This window comes from Strix aluco, chromosome 2 (assembly GCF_031877795.1).
Source record: "Strix aluco isolate bStrAlu1 chromosome 2, bStrAlu1.hap1, whole genome shotgun sequence".
In the NCBI taxonomy this organism is placed as follows: domain Eukaryota; kingdom Metazoa; phylum Chordata; class Aves; order Strigiformes; family Strigidae; genus Strix; species Strix aluco.
This window is the reverse complement of record NC_133932.1, coordinates 94,831,816-94,854,311: the sequence shown is the minus strand read 5'-3', so window position 1 is coordinate 94,854,311 and position 22,496 is coordinate 94,831,816. Positions and strand designations below refer to the sequence as shown.

Here is a 22,496-nt window from a genome sequence, read left to right as displayed (position 1 = left end):
AAACCCAGATGAACTGTAGCGGGAGGGAAAGGGTATGTCAGCAAACATTTTTTGACTTCACAATACACAGCACTCTTGCAGTCTTTTTAATAATGAACTCCATTTTAAATCTTCCTCTGCATGTCAGTCTCAACAGTTTGGACCTGACACCACATGGTCCCCTGGAGGGTGGGAAATAAGGGGCATGATTTGTGGAGAGATGGTTGGAGATTTATGCAGAGATTATTGTCCTCTTTTTAAATTATACAGTGAAACATACTCACCGCATTTCGATTCCTGACACAGGCATTCTTGACTGCATATTCACTGCATTTTTATTCCTGACACAGGAATGCTTGACTGCAGGGGATGCGTTAAGATGCAAAAAGGCTCCAGGAGCTCAGTGCCAGATTCACCTCCTAAGTAGGTTACATATTAAGCTGCTTCGGTGAGAAAAGCTGTGGGGTTTGCTGTTAGTGTGCTGTGGCAGTCAGAGCTTTTCCAGGGGATTCTACTTCAGAGACCTCTTAAGAATCTTATTACAGAGGTTTTTGCCTCACTGCTGCAGAAGGCCACATTTGGCTTCAGAATAGATTATTTCTCATTTTCATTTTGTCCTCATACTAGTTGGCTTCTTTGTTAACATTGACTTTGGACAACTGCCAGGAAGCAGCATTCATTTTCTGCATAAGCCTGAACTTTGTCCTGCAAATTTTCCTCCTGATGCTGATTAACCAGACTGTTTCCTTGGTCATATCCATATTGATATATCTCTCACCTCTCTTCATGGTCCACCTCCCTGCTTGGACAAGAACTGGATAAGCACTAGGATTCTTCCATATCCACAACCTTTTCCGCAAAGGAAGAAATCTAGGTTACAGACTGGAATAAAGCTATGAGATTGGCTAAGCCTCTAATACCAGCTCTACTGAACTGTGGCCACAGCATCCACCAGGTGCTGTAAAGACAGCCCTTTTGTGCCCAGAAAGCCCTGCACTAGTCCTGTCATACTGTCAGGAAAAGATTTCAAAGAAGTGAGAGCTGCTTTCTGAATTGCAGTGTGCACTCCACTGTAGTAGGACACTGGACATTTGTCAGGGTAAAGCCTGAGAGTAAGGAAGTGATAGTGAGGTGAAATGCAACATCAAAATAGAGGAATACCATTTCAGTCCATCAGTTAGCATCACTCACTAGCATCACTACATTTTCTTATCAGGTGTTGACATGCAGGCAGGTACTTGAATGTGAGCACGAGTTCAAGTTAATATTTTCTCTATATACATGTTTTTATATAATGCATTCATTTTATATAGAGATACATGAATATATTTTTAAGCATACGTGTCAATTTTTCACCTGTAAATAAAACAAGGAAAGTAGTATATTTGTCTATCTTTAAGTGTCTTTTTTAGAGATAAATAAATTAAATAATATAATAACAGGGAGTATAAGACTTCCTAAAAGAGAATGTCATTAAGAGCAATTCCTGATTGCAATTTTTTCTTCCAGAACTGATAGTGGGTGTTGGTGTCTAGTCCCTGAGATGCTGGAGTGACTAGTGTCAGTCTCGGTCCAGCCGGGATTGGGGCGATGCACAGAAGAAAGACAAACTCATACCAGTTTGTTGAAGGGGGAGCACTGCCAAGAGCAAATGCTGCTGCACTGTATGCCAGCTCCAAATTTATTCCCACTTGTTTACATAAGGTTGTTTTTACTTCTACATACTACTGACCTTCAGGTTTTATCTGTTTACTGCTCAAATGCTCACCATGCATTCTGCAGGCGGTGTTCCAGCCTGCTGTTTCTGATGCTCACAACATGGTGTTCCGAATGTTACTTCAGTTTCCCACAATCATTCTTCTAACCTCAAGGTCAGTTTACATTTTGCTAACCACCAGTTCTTAATTCCTACAGACTAGAGCTGTCAAAACAAGATGAACAGACAGAACACAGTATAGGGGTCCAGGAAGGCTGGACACTCTTTAAGAAGGAAGTCTTAATGGCACAGGAGCAGGCGGTCCCCAGCTGCTGTAAGAGAAGCCGGCGACAGAGAAGGCCACCCTGGCTGAACAGGGAGCTTTGGCTACAACTCAGGGAGAAAAGGAGAGTTTACAGCCTTTGGAAGAAGGGGCTAGCCACTCACAGTGATTACAAAGATGCTGTGAGGGTATGCAGGGTGGAAATCAGGAGGTCTAAAGCCCAGATGGAAATTAATCTGGCTTCAGCAGTCAAAGATAACAAGAAATGTTTCTATAAGTACGTCAACAGCTAAAGAAAGACCAGGGAGAGCCTCCATCCCCTGCTAGACACAGGTGGAAAAATGGTACCAAGTGACGAGGAAAAGGCTGAGGTCCTTAATGCCTTCTTTGCCGTCTTTAACAGCAAGACTAGTTGTATTGAAGGAATCCAGCCTCCTCAGCCAGAAGACAGAGACTGGGAGAACAACCCACCCACAATCCAGGAGGAGACAGTCAGTGACCTACTGCATCACATAGACATACACAAGTCTATGGGAGTGGATGGGATACACCCGAGGGCGCTGAAGGAGCTGGCTGGGGTGCTCACCAAGCTGCTTTCCAGCATTTACGAGCAGTCCTGGCTGACTGGGGAGGTCCCAACAGATTGGAAATTGGCCAGTGTGACACCCATATATAAGAAGGGTCAGAAGGATGATCCCAGAAATTACAGGCCTGTCAGCTTGACTTCAGTGCCCGGGAAGCTGATGGAGCAGCTCATCCTGAGTACCATCATACAACACGTGCGGGACAACCAGATGATCAGGCCAAGTCAGCATGGGTTTATGAAAGGCAGGTCCTGCTTGACAAACCTGATCTCCTTCTACGACAGGGCGACCTGCTTACTGGATGAGGGAGAGGCTGTGGATGTTGTCTACCTTGACTTTAGTAAGGCCTTTGACACCGTTGCCCACAGCATTCTCCTGGCAAAACTGGCTGCTCGTGGCTTGGATGGGGACACGCTTTGCTGGATAAAAAACTGTCTGGATGGCCAGGCCCAAGGGGTTGTGGTGAATGGAGTTAAATCTGTTTGGCGGCCGGTCATGAGTGGTGTCCCCCAGGGCTCGGTTTTGGGGCCACTCCTATTTAACATCTTTATTGATGATCTAGACAAGGGGATCGACTGCACCCTCAGTAAGTTTGCAGATGACACCAAGTTGGGTGGGAGATTTGATCTGCTCAAGGGTAGGGAGGCTCTGCAGAGAGATCTGGACAGGCTGGAGCGATGGGCTAAGGCCAACTGTAGGAGTTTCAATAAGGCCAAATGACGGGTTCTCCACTTCAGCCAAAACAACCCGCAGCAGCGCTACAGGCTTGGGGAGGAGTGGCTGGAAAGCTGCCAGTCAGAGAGGGACCTGGGGGTGTTGATTGACAGCCGGCTGAACATGAGCCAGCAGTGTGCCCAGGTGGCCAAGAAGGCCAATGGTATCCTGGCTTGTATAGGGTGGCCAGCAAGGACAGGGAAGTGATCTTGCCCCCGTACTTGGCACTGGTGAGGCCGCACCTCGATTAATGTTTTCAGTTTTGGGCCTCTCACTACAAAAAAGACATTGAATCACTCGAGCATGTCCAGAGAAAGGCAACGAAGCTGGTGAAGGGTCTGGAGGACAGGTCTTATGAGGAGTGGCTGAGGGAACTGGGGTTGTTTAGTCTGGAGAAGAGGAGGCTGAGGGGAGACCTCATCGCCCTCTACAACTACCTGAAAGGAGGTTGCAGAGAACTGGGGATGAGCCTCTTTAACCAAGTATTAAGTGATAGGACAAGAGGGAATGGCCTCAAGTTGCACCAGGGAAGGTTTAGACTAGATATTAGGAAGTATTTCTTTACAGAACGGGTTGTTAGGTGTTGGAATGGGCTGCCCAGGGAGGTGGTGGAGTCCCCATCCCTGGAGGTGTTTAAGAGTCAGGTTGACACAGCGCTTAGGGATATGGTGTAGTTGAGAACTGTCAATGTTTGGTTAATGGTTGGACTAGATGATCTTCAAGGTCTTTTGCAACCTAGATGATTCTGTGATTCTGTGGTTCTGTGAAAAGGAGTGACTCATCAATCCAACTACATGTCAAAATGCAGCAGAAAGCTGCAACAAAAGCTCTCTGCACAAAGTTCTATGAAAGTATACTAGTCATTAATACATTCTTAAACATATAACAAAATGCCAGGTGATAGTCTTTGTTACCATGGATGAAAGTGCAGTTGTCTTCCTAAAAAATTCTGGATAATAATAAACTAATGGATATTTATAAGAGACTAGTTTTTGACTTAAATGAGTAGTGGGACAGTAACCACAGATTGCAAGTGTACTTATGTAAGTAAAAACAATGTAAGAACTTCAGACAAATATGAAGTATGTCAGGTATTGCATCATTTTACTGTGAGGGAAATTTTTCCATATATATTCTCAAGAAGGGACACCCACTGACTTTAGGTGACCGGTGGTATTATAAGTATTACGGGATTATGCAAGTCAAAGTAATTATGATGGATGTCTATCTTTACAGAAAGTAATCAGTAAGTAATTAAGAGTAAATTATGAGTCATATTAAACTTAACCTTTGTATGTACTTCAATTTTTTATTGATGTTCCATCTCTCTACTTGTCAGTAGAAACTTGATGTAATTTTAGTTTGTTGTTCATCTTTAAATATGTTGCTTTCTTTTTTTGTTTTTAGAAGAAATCATGTCCTTTTCCTGGTTGTCATATCAACTACCATACTTGTTCTTTACAAACTGATAAAATATTTACATGACTAGAAAAAAAAAGGAAATAAGCAAGTCCTTTATTAAACTAGTATGATATCAGCAAGAAAGCAGGAAACTGGAAACATTACTGAAACAGAGACCATAAATGTCCTAACTTGTCTATAGGTCATAAAAGGTCTATAGTTGTCTAACCGACTTTATTTTTTTTTTTTTCCTGTAGGCTTTTCACAGTAACATACATACATATATATATATATATAAAATCTCATACGAGTCTTTTCATGGTACAGCTAAATAACTTAGGTACACATAACAGTGATAGTTCTGTTGGAGACCCCATGGTGTTAGATTAAGCCTCTGTTCAGGAAGTTATGATTTCCCCAGATGACACAGAAAACTGTCAGAAGTATAGGAAAAAAAATGAGCAGAAAAACGAGAAGAAATAGAAATAAATTCAACACTACATGTAAGAGAAAAGAGAGATCCTATAGTGTTGAAGCTGCAAGAAATGAAAATGATCAGTGAAGAGGTTATTGTTGAATTTACTGTAATGTTGATGTGATTTTATTGTGTTAATAACAATGTGGTGGTGCACTTGGAACTGTGAATAGTTGTAAATTTCTTTTGATTTAAGTAAATAAAAATGAATAAATGCAGGATTTAACTAGGCTGTAGATTTTAGGAGCAGAAAAATCTACATTATTAATCATGTTTACTGTGGTAGTATGTATAGAACTCACAAATATGTTCTATTTGTGCTAGGCACTGCAAAAATCAATGTAGAAGTCAACTTTATGTATTACAGACTGAAAACCAGACAAGCAGAAGAAGTAAGGCATACAAAAATAAATAATGTGATAGCAGCAAATATTGGTTCATTCTACAGCCATATGTTTATTCACTAGATTTAACTAGGAAGAGGTAAATTAATTGGGAAAAAAATGAAAAGAGACGGATAAAAGCAGATAGTAAGATGAAGGTGAGATGGTGGGAAGAAGACAGTGGTGGAGACAAATATTTTGGCAGAGCAGGAATGAAGATGCACAGAGATAGGCAGAAGATGAATTTAAACAATAAGAACAGAGTGGTGGTATTCCACTACAGCCATAGTGCTATAATATTCTCTGAAAAGACACAGTTTCCTTTGTTCAATTTCCTGGCTGTTTTTGACAAGTAGGGTGGATTCAGTCATCCTATCAGGAGTGGGGAGGGATACAGCTTCAAACATGAAAATGCAGGTATCTGCAATTTGAGGAATTTATATTAGCTCCCGAGGTAGTCACTGCTGCAAATGGATTCTGTACAGCTATCCTGTCTAGCAAATATCAGTCTTGACTAGCCTAACTGTACTATCTCCATCCGTATTGCCTACAGTGAGCACTATGTTTATAGTTTAGGTGTAGATGTGTATAGTGTAAACACTAAAATTTAGGTGAACCATGTTCTAGTTCTAGTGTCAGTTGTTAGTACCTATATTAGAGTGAAAGAGGAAAGACCGTACAGGTTTCAGTAATGCAGGCTATGGCAGTTCAAGACAAGGGAAGGGACTCCAGGCAAGTTTTCTATTGTGTTTATTTTCTATAAGAATTTAGATAAAAGAACACTGACATTTTAAAATAATTTTAGATAATAGACTGAAAATGAAAGGTTTAGGAGGAAGAAGTATTTTCAGTCTTCATCCTTCAGGCATAACTTTGTTCACGTATATATTTCACTAACTGTAGTCCAAATGCTTTTGTTTTTCTAGAATTCTGATTCATTTTAGTTAATGTGAAGAATCAGATTAAATGGCCATGAAGGGGAAATTATTAGATAGCATTTTTATGCAGTACCACTGCTGCATGTTCCCTGAAGTAACTAACTTAACATTTTTTTTAAAGCATTCATAACTCATTATAATTTTATTATTAACACTTCTTGCAGATTTTCATTTTCTTGTTTGAAACAGATACAGTGACAATAAAATGTTTCTTTGTCAAGCTCCTTAAACTGCCTGCTATTGTACCCCGTCCCCTCTTCCTGTGATACTATAGTTGAGTACTTCCCTTGAAAAATTAATAAGATATAAAGATGTATGTTCAAAATACACAATTTTTAAGGAGGTATACTTACTCAGTTTAGAGAACTGAAATGTTCCAGATTATATTTTGTATATATGGATTGTATTATCCTCTCCAGATTCATTCATCAAGGTTCCCAGGGGGCAAGGGACTGTTCATTCCCAGTACCTCACAGAGCATTTGGAAAGTGCTTTATAAAGAACTTGAAGATAAACTTTCTGTCCTGAAAGCTGTTATTCTTGAAAGAGTAACCCTGTCCTTTGAGTGGTGACTAAAATAACTCCTAAATTTTAATACAAGTATACAACTTGCAAAGTGTGAGTCATATTTTAAAATATACTTGTTAATATTTCACAGTTCTTTTACTTTCAACTTATTGATGGTTCTACTCCTTCTATAAAGTAAATATGACCTTGAATTTAAAACTGCTTTAAACATTAAATAAAATTACCCTCCAATGAAATTATCACAGCCTGTACATAGAGATTTTTCATAAGTTACTGACCCACAGCTGTATGGTAATTTTTAAATGATGCAAATCCCTGTGGTTTGAATAATTACTGGCCCCAGAACTATATAACTGTACATTGTACATGGCTATCTCAACTCTTTTCCCATCTGTTTCTTTACACGCTCTGTCCTACATATTTTGCCTTTTACAGCAGCCTTTGCAATTGCCCCAGACTCTTGGGGGGGAAAAAAAAAAAAAAAAAGGAACTTTGAAGACAGTTATTTCTCTCTGAAGTTCTCTATCCACACTCTCTAAAATAACAGCATCACCTCACACTACTCATACATTATTTGTAATTTTTTAGAACAGTTTGGAGGGGGAAATAGAAGTAAAAGGAGAGAAAGATGCAAAGAAATGGAGGGGCAAAAGATGTGGGATAATACATAGGAGATTAAGAGACACAGGTTTGACAGGAAAAATTGTAGGTAGTCCATGAAGAGAACACATTTTAATGTAAAGTCTAAGACTGACATAATTTAAATAAGGAATAAGGATTTTCTTACTGACATAAAGACAGGTTGTTTCAGGGAATAGAATAAGACACAAATAGCTTTATACTGTTCTTAGCCTTATCCTAACATGTCTTTCTTTTGCCTGCTCCCGAGGTGGAAAGTTTTGAATCCCACCATGTCTATGAACAGTTAACTTTGCAGGACCTATTCTAGAAATGTCACTATTATATTTTATTTGCTTATTTATTTCACAAAGGAATTTAAGATCTTCTGGAGCAGGGAGAAACATCACCAGTTTGAGGATAATGTTTATCCTATGGTTCTCATATGAATGTTTTTTACAATCAATCTTTTCTCCAGAACAACTGTGTATTTTATTTTCAGTTTTAGCAGAGTGAGGAGGAGAAGGTGAGGAATAGGAGTCATGACCAAAGTCCAAAAGCTGCAGAGTGTATATGACTTAAGAAATCTCTGACTTCTCCATTTCCCTCTGACTAGCTCTAGACAGCATCTTGATTCATGCACTTATGTTCACAGTTCCCATTCACAAAGCTTATTCTCCTTGTGTCCTGTAAATCAAAGCAAGGCACTTCATAATGGAATCCATTCTAGGAAGTAGCCCCTTACTGATAGAATTTATTTACGCTTAACATTTTGGTACCTAAATCCAATATGGGGATTTTTTTTTTAGCTTTGTGCTTGAGTTTCCCTATAAATAAGAAGAGATAACAATATTTTCATACCCAAAAGGATAAGATGTTAAAGACTGAGGAATCTGAAAGCATTGTTATAGGTATTATTACCTTTTACAACATAAAAGACTTGTTCAAAGTTGTGTGCTTGACCTGTACTTAAGTCCTGGACTTTGGGCTGGTAAAACCTGCATTGCTAAGATTAACCAAATTAAGACGATGCATCTATACTGCCAAACAGCATGGCCCCCAGGCCACTCCCTGGTCCTGAATGCTTATATTTCATACATATATGTTCCTTAGTAGGTTCTAGTGGGAGCAGTAAAGCAAAAACAGAAGAAACATCTGGGTGCAGCATTCACTTCAGGGTCCACTCCTCATTGGCAGACTGGATGAGAACGCAGCACATTTGATTCCTTCCATCATGCAATAACTTTGAAGATGATTTTAGCAGGCTTTCTAGGCTCAAGCACCTCTACAGAATTTTAAGCAACCCTGATATAAAAACACCATTCTAGTTGTCTGTGACACAGGCCTCACATTATTTCATTAACTCTGAACAAGTGCATGCATAAACAATAATTACATTCCAGGATCATGAGTCACTCTTTGCCACTAGATCTGGAAGGACTACAGACATATGCATCTAGCAGAAAGAGGGAAGGAACCATCTCCACATTTACTTTCACCGCTTCTAAGGTGAGATCAGTATCTAGAGTCAAACAACTTATTTCAAAACACCATGGTGTGGTGCAGTGGAGGAACAGTCACTCAGCCAGATGCTGGTTCCAGTGACAAGCAAAATTTGGTAGCATCACATGCCAGCTGAGATCAGAAAGTCTTCTCCTCTCTGCCATTACTAGCAGATGGCAGTCAGCAGAGCCAACTCCTAAATGAAGCAACTTCCAAACTGTGCAAAGTGAAAGAAAAGAACAATGTTGGTTAATACTGCCTACCCCAGTCTATACAGGCTTTGTCAGGGTGGCTTACCAATGTTAGAAATCTGTAGACAACTACTGTTTTCTAATCCCCACGGACAAACCAAAGTAATTCTGATTAAATGTTTCAAAAAACCAGAAAATCCAATTTTCCAAGAATAGGAGGATGGAAGGAAGCAGTTGGGAAGATACTACAGTATATTTTCGTAGGGAAATGGGAAATACAAGTTTAATGTGAAGATACGAAGAAATTAAATAAAGCAAAAAATCATTATTCACTTTTGGCTGCAGTGTATGTGCTGATTATGCAGAGTGTCATGGTTTAACCCCAACCAGCATCCAAGCACCACACAGCCCCTCGCTTGCTCCCCCATAGCAGGATGGGGAAGAAAATTGGAAGGGTAAAAGCGAGAAAACTTGTGGGTTGAGATAAAGACAGTTTAATAGGTAAAGCAAAAGCCATGTGCATAAGCAAACCAAACCAAGGAATTCGTTCACACTTCCCATTGTCAGGCAGATGTTCAGCCATCTCCAGGAAAGCAGGGCTCCATCACGCGTAACAGTTACTTAAGAAGACAAACGCCATAACTCAGAACATCCCCCCTTTCTTCTTCTTCCCCAAGCTTTAAATGCTGAGCACAATGTCGTATAGTATGGTATGGGATATATGGTATGTGTCAGTCGGGGGTCAGCTTTCCTGTCCATATCCCGTCCCAACTTCTTGTGCACCCCCAGCCTACTTGCTGGTGGGGTGGGGCAAGAAACAGGAAAGGCCTTGACTCTGTGTGAGCACTGCTCAGCAATAAGAAAAACATCCCTGAATTATCAGCGCTGTTTTCATCACAAATCCAAAACACAGCTCCATACTAGCTGCTATGAAGAAAATTAACTCTATCCCAGCCAAAATCAGAACACAGAGATGGACATATTTTCCTGTAAAACCAAACAGATGGAATACCACAGTATAAATAAAACATACATAGACCCAAATTAAAATACTGCTAACTACATTAATACATCTATCATAGTTTATTTCACTCATATATCACTAGTGGTTTTTTAGTTGTCTAAAGGTAAAAAGGAAAAAACATGACTTTTTAGACTGTCTTTAAGATTTTGGATATGAAACTCCGAAGATTAAAGAAAAGCAAACACACAGAATATTGAGGATTTTACAAGAACAAATTACTCAGGCAGTTCCCCTATACACACACATATGCACAAACTTATTTTTCATACCGACAGATCTCTAAAAAAGCCTGAGTTATTTCAGTGAATAGTGCTGAAGACAGAGTATACGAAAAAGACATAGAGCGGTGAAACAGAATTAATTTAATAGCCATTTGTGTGATAAACAACAGTGTGTGGTAAATTTAAAACCTATACCATGACTGTGACAGCACAAATTATTTCCGATAATAAGTTAAGGATTTTTCTTGATGTTCTGGATACATTTCAACTTTTTTTTTTTTTTTTTAAACTTAAACTCTACTCATGATCCAGCTGGGTATTGGATGAGATTAGCTCTGTGTATTGTGTGTACTTTCATGGGCATTATAAGCCCTGATTAATCAAGGTTTATGAAGCAATGAGAGATCTACAGAGAAAGAAAACTTTAGAAATTAAAGTATTGTAGATGATATGGGTAGTTTTGCATGAAGGTCCAACTGCTGCTGACATCTCCTGTGTGTACACAGAAGGGGTGTATGTGATTCTCCCATCCAATGTTTCGGATGAAACAATAAAGTACTAGGTCTCACAGTTTTATCTTCATCTACAAATCAGTATACCATTGCACAATACCAATTTTTATTTTTATTTTTTTGGTTATCATTTGTAATCTTGTGAAATTGTAAAATTGTTTTGGTGAAATCTTTTCAAGTGATCTTTTATTTATCTTTCTATTACACTTTTTTTCTGAAGTTAAGCATATTACATTTGCTTGCTAATGATTTCTAAACCAAGAATTTTGTTTAAAGCTGATTGTCATTCTCATATTTTTTGCATAGTTGATGTTTGAAGACTAATCATACAGCAAGGTCACTGCATGAAAAAGAATAAATGTATTGAAATATTTTTTTGTAACTCAGTGTTTCACGTCAAATACAGAAATATCTAAAGCCTGCCTTCCAAAGATGTTATTAAGTATTTTGAACAACCTGATGTAGGCTACATGAAGCCAGATAAACTTCATGAAAAATGTCTGAGACTATGAGAGCAATGTATTTATTTCAGTTAAGTACAAGTGCAGGATTTTTGATATAAACAATGCGAAAACTGTTTCAGCAGCAGATACAAACGCCTAAACATCTCCCCCTTTCCCCAGACCCCACCTTTGTATTCAATGTAGATATTTCCACCAAAAAGGTACTTTTTTTTTCTCGTACCTAGAATGATTCAGTATTTAAACCTACGAAGAAGAGTAGGAGTTCTACATTTATTATCACAAAACTTCTACTTTTTTTCCCTGTAAGACTTTCTGCTGATTTTGCTATTACCAAAGCTGTTGCTGACATTTACTCTGACCGGTTTGTTCAAGATTTAGAGATGCTGCTGTGAGTAGGTGCAAAATGATGACCTTGATCTAGTGATCTGCAATATTACATTTTGAACTGAAAATATGGTTACTCAAGTGGAACGAATGTGACCTAAATAGGTTACTGACACAGATATCAAGGAGAATCTCTTGGTAAAGAAAGAGCTACACAGAAAACAGGGTAGCAGTTAACTACTCTTCTCTTTAGTTAGAGTGTAAGAAATTCCTGTTAGCACTCCAAAAATCTGTAACTTGTACACAAAAATATCTTATATTTTTTGAGTGAAAAATAAAAATTAAAATGTCATAAGGATTTGCCATAAAGTGACATGAACAAATATCAGAAAACCTTTGGGAATATTCAATTATTCAATATGATCAGAATCCTCTAAAACTAATACAAGTTTTTTCCACTAATGTTTATATTTTGAAGAGTATCAGATATGACAGCTTTTCGACAGTGATTTTAGGTTAATCCTTTAGTGTTGGGTGTTTTGTTTTATAATATAGTGTTATGTTTTATAACATAAAACATTCATGGTTTATTTTATGGTTTTATCTGGTCTAAAACTGATAAAACTCCCTTTTATTAATGAGTTATATCATGCAGTATGCTAGTCTACCTTTGCTCATCAACAAAACACATGCCTCTTCTTTAAAAGCAGTTCTTTTCCCACTGGAACTTGTGCAAATAAGGTGTTAATAACAAAAAGAAAAGTTCTACATGTGGACAGCATCAAATGCTAGGGCAAGTGCATCTCCTGCAGGAGGGGTGTGCATCCCGTGGGGCTCGCACTGCTGGAGAAGAGGTAATGGTGACCTGCATGAACTGTGAGAGTGCATGTATCTATGTTTGTGTGTGTGTGTGTGTGCACATGTGTGCACGTGTTTGTCTGACTAGAATTTTTGGGATTTGCTTGAGAACGGTGTTCAGAAATTTGAAGAAGTTAATTCATATTTTGTAAGTGTCTAGTATTGCATTTTATCTACTGCATGACTGATACTGATCCTAAACACATAGTTCATATGATTGCCACTTAATTATGTATCATAAGTAAGTTAATAAGCTGCCTTGATCATGATTTGGTTTAAATGATGTGAACTGAGCAGTTTGGTGCTGCAATAGGACCAATTTTCCATTACCCCCGGCCTTCTTTTATTATTTATCATTATAGCTGTACAGATGCTCATCCACACTGCTTAGCTGTTGACTCGGTTCCTGAGAGATTCTGTTTTGCTGTAATTACTTCCCTCTAAGATAAACCTGTTTTAAGGGGTGCTATCCCTAATTTGCATGGACTGGAGCCAGCTAATTCCCAGTATCCATTGGGCTCTATGTGGTGCCTTCTGTAGTGCGAAGAGATAAAAGTGTTTGTTTATTTGTTTTTCCAGTTCAGAGCGTTAAAAATAGGGTGAGAGGTGTATTGAAGCTTCCTTGGATGTTCTTATGCCTGAAACTACAGCCTTTTGGAGCATTTCCTAGAATTTGGCATGAAGATTTATGACGTGGCTGAAGGTGCAAGATAGAGCTGGAGGCCTGCACAGGGCAAGAGGTGCCAACATTTTTGAAGTCTTATCCACACTGGCTATTGAGGGTGGTTCCAGCAGTGAACTGTCTCCAGAACAATATCCAGGATTTGTGCTGGAAGAAACTTTGGTTTACTCCAAAGCCAATCTCAGTAGTAACAGCCATTAATAAAACATGGGTGATCAGGGAACATAAACTTATTAGTGTATGGAAAAAGCTAAGGTTTCTGACAGTGTAGAGGTTCTCTAAATCACCCAGCTGCCAAGCATGTGCCTTCTCTAGATCATATACAAGGTTTTCTTTTTTTTTTTTTTTTTTTTTTTTTTTTCTTTTTTCTGTGTACTTTAATCAGTGATAAAATATCTGCATTGGAAATGTCAGAAAACAGAGTAAGCAGTAGGGAAGTAATGAGAAGGGACACAAGGGTGTTCTTGGAAGAACAGTCCCCCAAATATTCCCATGAAGGCAGCAGCCTCTTGTGCTGTCTGCTTGACCCCATAGGTTGTACCAACAGGTGTGAATAACAGGGCAACAGATTGGCAAGGTGGGAAGTTTGTGAGATGATGAAATTTATCTTCTGTGTGATAACTTTGGCTCTTCCCTTATATTTGAAGCTGTAGAGGCTTCAGAATAGATTGCTTCAGGTTCTCTTTATTTCAAACCGTAACTGAATCAGCAATTTCAGAAGTACACTGAAAAAATGCCAGAAATTAAGTGATGTAAAGTAAGTACTGAAAAACTATGAGCTGGAATTACAGTCTGGATTTTTTTCTATTCAGAAATGAACAGGTAAATCAAAGTACTGTAACTGCAAATTGGCCTATGAGGCTGAATGATCTGGAACATATTGAAATTCACAGGAGTGAAAAGAAGCAAATAATAATGTTAATACTTATAAGAACTGGATGAGAAAAGAATTTTAGTGTGATTTATATATTTAATTATCTCATTAGTCATTAGCCAGTGTATTTCATACTCCTCTGGTGAAGTAATTAAGCAGGCTCCACCATTACTCTACAGTTATGCTATCATGTTACAGAATCACAGAACAGTTGAGGTTGGAAGGGACCTCTGGAGGTCATCTGGTCCAACACTCCTGTTCAAACAGGGATACCTACAGTCAGTTGCTCAGGATCCTGTCTAGGCAATTTTCTAATATCTCCAAGGTCAGAGACTCCACAACCTCTGTGATCAGGGTCACAGGCTCAGTCACCCTCACAGTAAAAAAGTGTTTCCTGATGTTCAGAGCAAATCCCATGTCTTTCAGTTTGTGCCTATTTCCTCTGGTCCTGTTGCTGGGTACCACTGAGGAGAACCTGTTTCTGCACCCTCCCTTTAGGGCCCTTCTCTTATCTGGGCCGAACAGTCCCCAGATCTCTCAGCCTTTCCTCATAGTAGAGATGGTCCAGTCCCTTCATCACTTTTGCAGCCCTTCATTGGAGTCTCTAACAGCTCCTTATCTCTTACACTGGGGAGCCCAGAACGTGCAGAACGTGTCCTGGGTTTGAGTGGTGGGTCTCCTGTGCTGCTGTGTGGGAGGTAGAGAAATCAAGAGCAAAGCTGAGCCCAGGAAGAAGGGAGGGGTGGGGGAAGGTGTTTTCAAGATGTGGTAATGCTTCTCACGGTCCTATCTGTTAAGTAGTGTTGTTGTTAGTGTCTATATTAAGTTTATAGTCTTTTTTTCTTCCCTAATGAGTCTGTCTTTTGCCTGTGACCATAATAGATGAGTCATCCCTCTCTGTCCTTATCTCAATTCTCAAGCCTTTTTTTTACTTCTCCTTCCCAGCACTGGGGGTGAAGGAAGGAGTGAGCGGCTGTGTGGTGCTCAGTTGCCCTCTGAGCTCAAACCAACAAGACTTTTGCTTTATTTTCTCCTTCTCAGAGCTTGGGGAGAAGGAAGGAGTGAGTGGCTGCCTGGTGCTCAGTTGCTGTCTGAGCTCAAACCAACAAGCCTTTTGCTTTATTTTCTCCTTCTCAGAGCTTGGGGAGAAGGAAGGAGTGAGTGGCTGTGTGGTGCTCAGTTGCTCTCTGAGCTCAAACCACAACATGCACACAGCATTCCAGGTGTGGCCTCACCAGTGCTGAGCAGCAGGGAAGGATCACCTCCCTCGACCTGCTGGCAATACTTTGCCTAAGGCAGCCCAGGGCATCATTTGCCTTCTTTGTGGCAAGGGCACAATGCGGACTCCTGTTCAACTTCATGTCCACCAGAACCCACAGAAATCACAGAATGGTTGAGGTTGGAAGGGATCCCTGGAGGTCACCTTGTCCAAGCCCCCTGTTCAAGTAGACTCACCTACTGTCAGTGCTCAAGCCCATACACTTAATTTATATGTGCACAGGGATCCTTGGGAAGGTCCTGATTCTTCCATCTCCAGGGCCTGAATCACCCTTGTAGTTTCCATTCACCTGAACTACCTGATATGCTGGATAGCTGCATCTTTTGGCACATGAACACAACTCAGACAAGAATGTTGGCTGGAGTTGGTGAATGCTGCTTTGGCTGGGAGTATATGGGATACACATAAACAGTTCTCCAAAGATGCAATTAAATACCTCCAAATATCCCATGAGGATTGCATGCCTGAATCGGTACTGATGTTTGTCCTAAAGGTATCTAAAGACCCTTCCAAACCTCTCCATAATAGCAGGTATAATGAAACACATGCAAAATATCTTAAGGCCATGGCCATCTTTGGTGGGGTTTCTTAAAGACTTGAAATTAAGTCAGATTTTTAAAGGACTGACAAGTATTTCCAGTGAGATCTGACCAGACTGGGGGAGATGTTAGCTTTCTGGTTACTGCAAAGAGATAGAGGGATCATTTCAACCTCACTTAGAATAAAGATGCAAAACCACACAAAGAAAATCTAATAAAGAATGATCGTAAGAGCTCTGCACAGAGAATATGCTGTGATCTTACATCTCTAATGTACACAATCTATGGGTCCTGGGTGTTGTGTTTCAAGCCAGAATGAACCATTTTGGTTATTATTTTGACTCACTGATAGCGGAAGTTAAGTCAGTAATTCCCAGAATACATGAATATGTCCCCTATATCCCCCACTCAGCAGAACAGGCCAAGCATCACCCAATGCCTCTGCAAATAGAGGTATTTTGCCCACCATTTTTTCTGATAACTACATGTTTCTTTATTCTTGTATTTAGCCCCAACCACCAAAGAAATATATTGCATTGTGCTAATAAGGAGGTATGTAAAGTCACCTCACACGCTGCCACATGCCATGGGGTAAATCTGCTGGGAACGCCTCTACAGTGAGTATTGAGGCAAATCATTCTCAGTGCCTTCCAGAGAAACCAAAAGCAAATGAAAATGGGGAATAATAATCTCCTCATGTCTCCCTCTGTGAAGGCAGCAGGTGCTTTAAAATTCATCAGGCAAGGTCTGCTGTGTAGCAGACAGTGGGATGGAGAGGGTGGCCACTCTGTACAGCTTCTTCCGCTCCCTAGGCCTGCTACCAGGGATCCCATCTGCATGTGCAATTTTTGCATTTCCATATATCTGAACAATTACTATGCAAATCTTTGGTACAGGGGGCAAAAGGACCCTGGGTTCTTTTCTGCCAAGCTGCTTTCCAGCTGGGTGGCCCCCAGCATATACTGGTGCCTGGGGTCATTCCTCTCCAGGTGCACGACTTTGCAATTCCCCATGTTGAACTTCACGAGGTTACTTAATGTTATTTAATTAATTATGATCTCTCTCTCCAGAATGTTGTGTTGCCAGCTAAATATAAAATATATATATTTCTTAGGAAGTGAAACATTTCATTTCAGTTTCAGTTTATTATTGTGTGAATCAAATTTAAAATCATATTCTCTTTGCAGTTTATCAAACATATACCCAATGATGAATGATGAACTCTTGGGATATATTAAAATGACTGAAAATACGAATTTCTGGAATAGATAAACTAAGGCTCCTAAAATCAGTTGTCTGGTTTTCTGTTCTAAAAAGTAGTGCACTTTTTTTATTTTTACAAACAGCTAACTTCTGTCTGTTCTATTTAAGCAATCTAAAAGGAAAAGTAAGTCTTGATGCACATTTGCAATAGAGACACTGAAAAATTCAGTTATTCATTCTGCATAGCCTGCCAGCCTCTTTGGTATTCTGATTTTCTCAAGAAAACCCACCATGGTGACAACCTCATTACTATGCTAGGTTAATAACTCTGATGAGAAATAATTTTTGTTGTTGTTATTGTTCCTATTTACATATTTCATTATTCTTTTCCTGTTGAATCTTCCAAAAAGCGTAAAAAAAGGAAAATAAGAGATGGTCATTGGTACACAGTGTTGAGGTAAAGCTAATGGAATATTGCTTGTTTATTAGTGTATTTTACAATTAAGGTAAATTATGCTAGAATTCTTTCCAATTGTTAGCTAGAGAATGGCTGGGAAAACACTGGATTATACCACAGATATTTTTATGTTTTTAAAAAAACCACTAGATGTATTCATTTTTTGGAAAAAAATGGGCTCCAGAAAGTACAAGAAAGAATGCTAAAATATATTACATGGAACTAAGTAAACACATTACAATCATCTGTCTCAGCGAAATCACTCATCTATGATATTTGAAAACACTATAATTGTGTGGCTGAGACAGAACTGTTACTTAAATAGAGCAGGCAAGATTTCAGAGGACAGCTGTAGATATCTGAATAAAAGTGGTAGGCAGAGAGCTGCTTGGAATGCCAGAGGTATAATTTATTTTGGTATTTTAAGGCTATGACTACATGGTCCTTTAATGTAACATAACAAACATCCTCATGGAAAACATACAGGTGAAAACAAACTAGCACTAAAGGCAGAAAAACCTCATACAGACGACTGGTGAGGACAGATATATGATGTTATCAATAAAAAAATTAGGATTGCAAAAGGGACAGTCCATTTCTCACTTCTCAGTTCATCTTTTGTGAACATCTATTTATTTCATGAGTAATAACAGCATGTTTATGTTCCTGCTTCATGAGGGCTGCTCCTGGAGTCAGACCAGGGCTGTGGACATCCCTGGTCTGTGGTGTCAGATACTGGAACCAGTGCGGTTTTTAACTCCCACCCCTGGGGCTTCGACCCAAAAGTCAGCTACCGGGGGAGGACCAGGGTAAGTGAGGAGGGCAGAGAGGCCATGCTGGTGCTTGGGGGATCCATGAACATGCGCGTGCCTGTGAACCTGGAGAGTGCGGTGTGTGTGCTGCACTAGTGACCTCCTGCCTCTGCCAGCCCAAGAGGAGGAGGGGACGTGGCTGTCTGTGCCTGTGTCTGGTGTGAGTCCTGAGTGTGGGTGCTGCTGGGGGCAGCGCCTTGTCTGTGGCCATCTGTGTGACCAGCTAAGCCCATGTCCTGTGGGTATCTGGTGCTGTCTCTGGGACGCATGCTTAACTTTGCTAATGGTTGATACTGTTAATGGGAAAATGACAGAAGCATCCCTCAGCCCAAGCACAGACCCTGGGTCCCCAGGAGCACCATGCTGGGCTCCATGGCTGGGCAGGAGGGTTCTGGGCTGGGGCGGCTGGACTCAGTAGCTGTTCCAACTTTCCTTAACAGTTTGTAAGCATGAGACTATTTACTTGTGTTCTAATATCTGAATAGGAATCAGAAAATGTACCGAGTTCTTATGAAAAAGAAAAAAGCTTAACAAAAAAATATGACGAAGACAATCTATCATTAAATCCAGGAAGCCCTAGCCATGAATTTATTTGCATGATGGATTAAGGAATGGCTCAAGTACAACAGATAGGGTATTTTACCCTGCTACAGCCTCAAACTTTTAAGAGAACACCTCAATAATTCATATTATTTATATATATGAGTATATATACACATATATCTATGTATACTTACAAAGTATGCGTATTTATATAAAACTTTTCAAAAAGCACACCAGGGAGAAATGTTCTGTAATAAACACATTGGATATTTTTTTCTTTTTTTTTTTTAAAGAAAATACCTTCTTAAGTAGGTTTTGTTGTTTGTGTATTATACAAATACAAGGAGTATAAGCCCTCACATCCTGAAAATTAAACTCAGTTACTGTGCATTGTATAGTTTGAATGAAAATGCAAGTAAGATGAAGATAAGACTTTTTCTCAAGATAGTTATGTACATCAAATGAATGAATAATGAATGCTGTGAAATGTTTTATGTATGTGAAGACAAAGTGGTTTGCAGTAATTTCCACAACTTGTAAAATGCCACGAAACAATCTTGAGGGATTTTCCTTTTTTTTCTTTTTTTTTTTTAAATGAATTTCCACTAAACTGAAGATGAAGGAGTAGGTAGATTTTCAAGTTATAGATATCTTAGATGCATAACTTAAAAAGCAAGAATTACTTAAGAGGAAAAAAGATGATCTTTCCCTATTTTTGCCTTTATTTAGAGTATTTACAATAGGTTGTCCAATACTTCTTTCAGTCTTTAAAAAATATGCCTATATGAGAATAAAAATACAAAATTAAAATAAATAAGGTTTAAGTGAAGTGTGCTGTGAGAAATGTCTTGCTAGAAACTAAAAAAAAGTCAAAACAAGCCCAGAAAAACAGGGACATCTTCGAAGTTCACCAGAGCAGAAGAGTAACTTCATGCAGCTATGTTAGATGACATTCCTGTGAAATAATGATACATAAGCAATAAACTACATTTGATAAACCATATTTGTAAAGAAAAAAGGATAATTACAAATGATTGAAAACCATTAAAGAAAAGGCAAAATATGCAACATGAGAGTTTAAGGAACAATGGCTGAGGACCTCACAGCTTTACATTTCAAAAGATTCATTTTTTATTGTATCTGTGGCAATATCAAAGATTTTTCTAAAAAAATCTAAATAATAATGAAATGACTTTTAATATTGCTTGATATAGACTAATGATGCACCTCACCTATTTACCATCAGAGCAATTTTTGTGATTTTGTATCTAGTCACAAGCTAATGAAAAACACACATTTAATATCAATGTTTCAGTAAATCAGCTTTTCCCTCTTTGTTAATGACCTGTCACAGTCTTATGAAAGAGTTTCTTGCTCATGTAATTTTTCATTTCTTTTTCCTTTGCATGTACTTAAAGACTATAATTCAGTAAATAATGAACTAATCCAGGACTATTCCAAGAGTAATATATATCAGTGTTTTTAAACCATGGTTACCCTGACACTTTTGTTTTCTTTTGTTTTCTTTTTCTGCAGATTCTCCTTGTCCCTTGTTATTCTACCTGCTAGGTAGTGAGACAGGTTAGAACACCTCATAAGAGATCGGTCAGTATTCTGCCACAAATACAACACTGCTCAATTTTTTGTACTAATCTTCTCTTGCTGCACAAGTATATTTTCCTCATCATAATTATTCATAGCACTTTCTAACATAGACAATATACATCGTGTTCTATCGCATGGCTTTTGTTCTGCATTTGGGATTCCAAGATGGCTGCAAGAAGTCAGTGTTTTGCTATTCTTACAAATTGGTGTATGTATTTACTAATTTATGTCAGTCTAGCATCCTCCTTTATCTGTGCGCTTAAGACAGCTTTTTGTATACTACTAGATTATTAAATCCTCCTAATCCAAATTACAGAAGTCAGCATGATGATATGAAGGGGTAAGATGAAGGGCAAATTGTCAGAAGCATATACCTCTAATCTATTAATACAACTCATTCTATCAATGTGAACATATAGAGAAAAACTGTTTTTTATATGTGCCTTTCAAATTAAATGAATAAGTAAACAAAGGTGTGTGGAAACAGAGATTTAAATGAGGTTTTGTACATTTAGGGAATTAAAATTACAAAATGATCTAACTTTGCTCCTTTTAATTCTATCCAGTTAGTGCTATGCTGCATTAACTTTGCACATGTCAGGCATAATTCCAGTCGCTGGCTGCTGGAGTTTAATTATCACCTCTTCTTTTATGCAAAGGAAGATAACTATAGAACAGATTTCAAAACAAACTTGATTTAGCATGCTAGGCTACTTTTTATGTGATGGGCCACATAACCTTCAAATGCTTTCATAATACTAGCGCTTACCCACTGTTTTATATGCTAGCTAATAAATTGTTAATTTGCTTAGCTCATCTAGTTCTTATATGTAACTCTTTCATATTTGGTAGCAAACATCAGGAGGCATTAAAAATACATCCTTGTGAATCACAGTCATCCATGTCAGCATTTCAGTGGAGAAAATTGTGGGGAAAAAAAAAATTATTGAGGAGAGATAATACAGTATCAACATCATCTAATGGCCCAAATATTGAGGCATGCTTTATGAACTCAGTGACCTTTCAAAACATGCAAAGAGCACTCAGGTGTCCTGAACTGACATGTGGAAGCAAGACTCACTGGGCACAAAATCTAGTCAAGGACACAGCAGCATCACCAGAGGGGTGAGCTAAGCAGATGCAAGTCAAGGCTGCATGGCTGCAGATCCCGAGTTATCAGAAATACATGTTACATCGGCTGTAACAAAGGCTCCTACTACGCAGATGCTGCTCTTCCATACCAGATCCCCTCTCAAAGCAGTTTTTATCTGCTGTAAATGTGTATAAGCCCTGGTACTTTTGTTTTCAGTCAGAGTTCACATCAACAGAGGGACGAACCTATCTGGTGCTGCGCAGTCTCCTGCTGCTACAGAAATAAACCACTTCTGCCTGACCTGAATCTGCAAAAACAGGCTGTGTTGATGCAATGGTGCTACACTCCGTGCTGTCACTCTCAATATTTCTATATTTTGGTTTGCTATAAAGAGGAACAGATCTGTATAGTAAGCTAGAACAAATACAGCTGCACCTAAATTGGGTTTATGGTAATTTCCACTACCTGAATACTTAAAGTGTTTGTTGTCATTTGTCTTAAGTAAGAGGAAATTTGTATTTTAGGTATTTTATGATCCAAAGGCAGTGTTTTGTGCAAATTCATGCCTAACATTTAGCTACACAAACATTTATAAATGTTAAAAGGACAAAAATAATCCACAGCTATAATAAGAAGATATACGCATTGGTTCTTTCCTCATCTTCCTATTCTCTCAACATTCCTTTTTCACACAAGCACAGATGTCAATCATC

At 38.9% G+C, this 22,496-nt stretch overlaps 1 protein-coding gene across 2 annotated transcripts in view; it reads right to left on the bottom strand.

The window, feature by feature from the left end:
• The window catches only part of KLHL1 (kelch like family member 1), a 260,832-nt gene that overhangs the window by 68,727 nt on the left and 169,609 nt on the right, over positions 1–22,496 (bottom strand). The window lies entirely within an intron of this gene.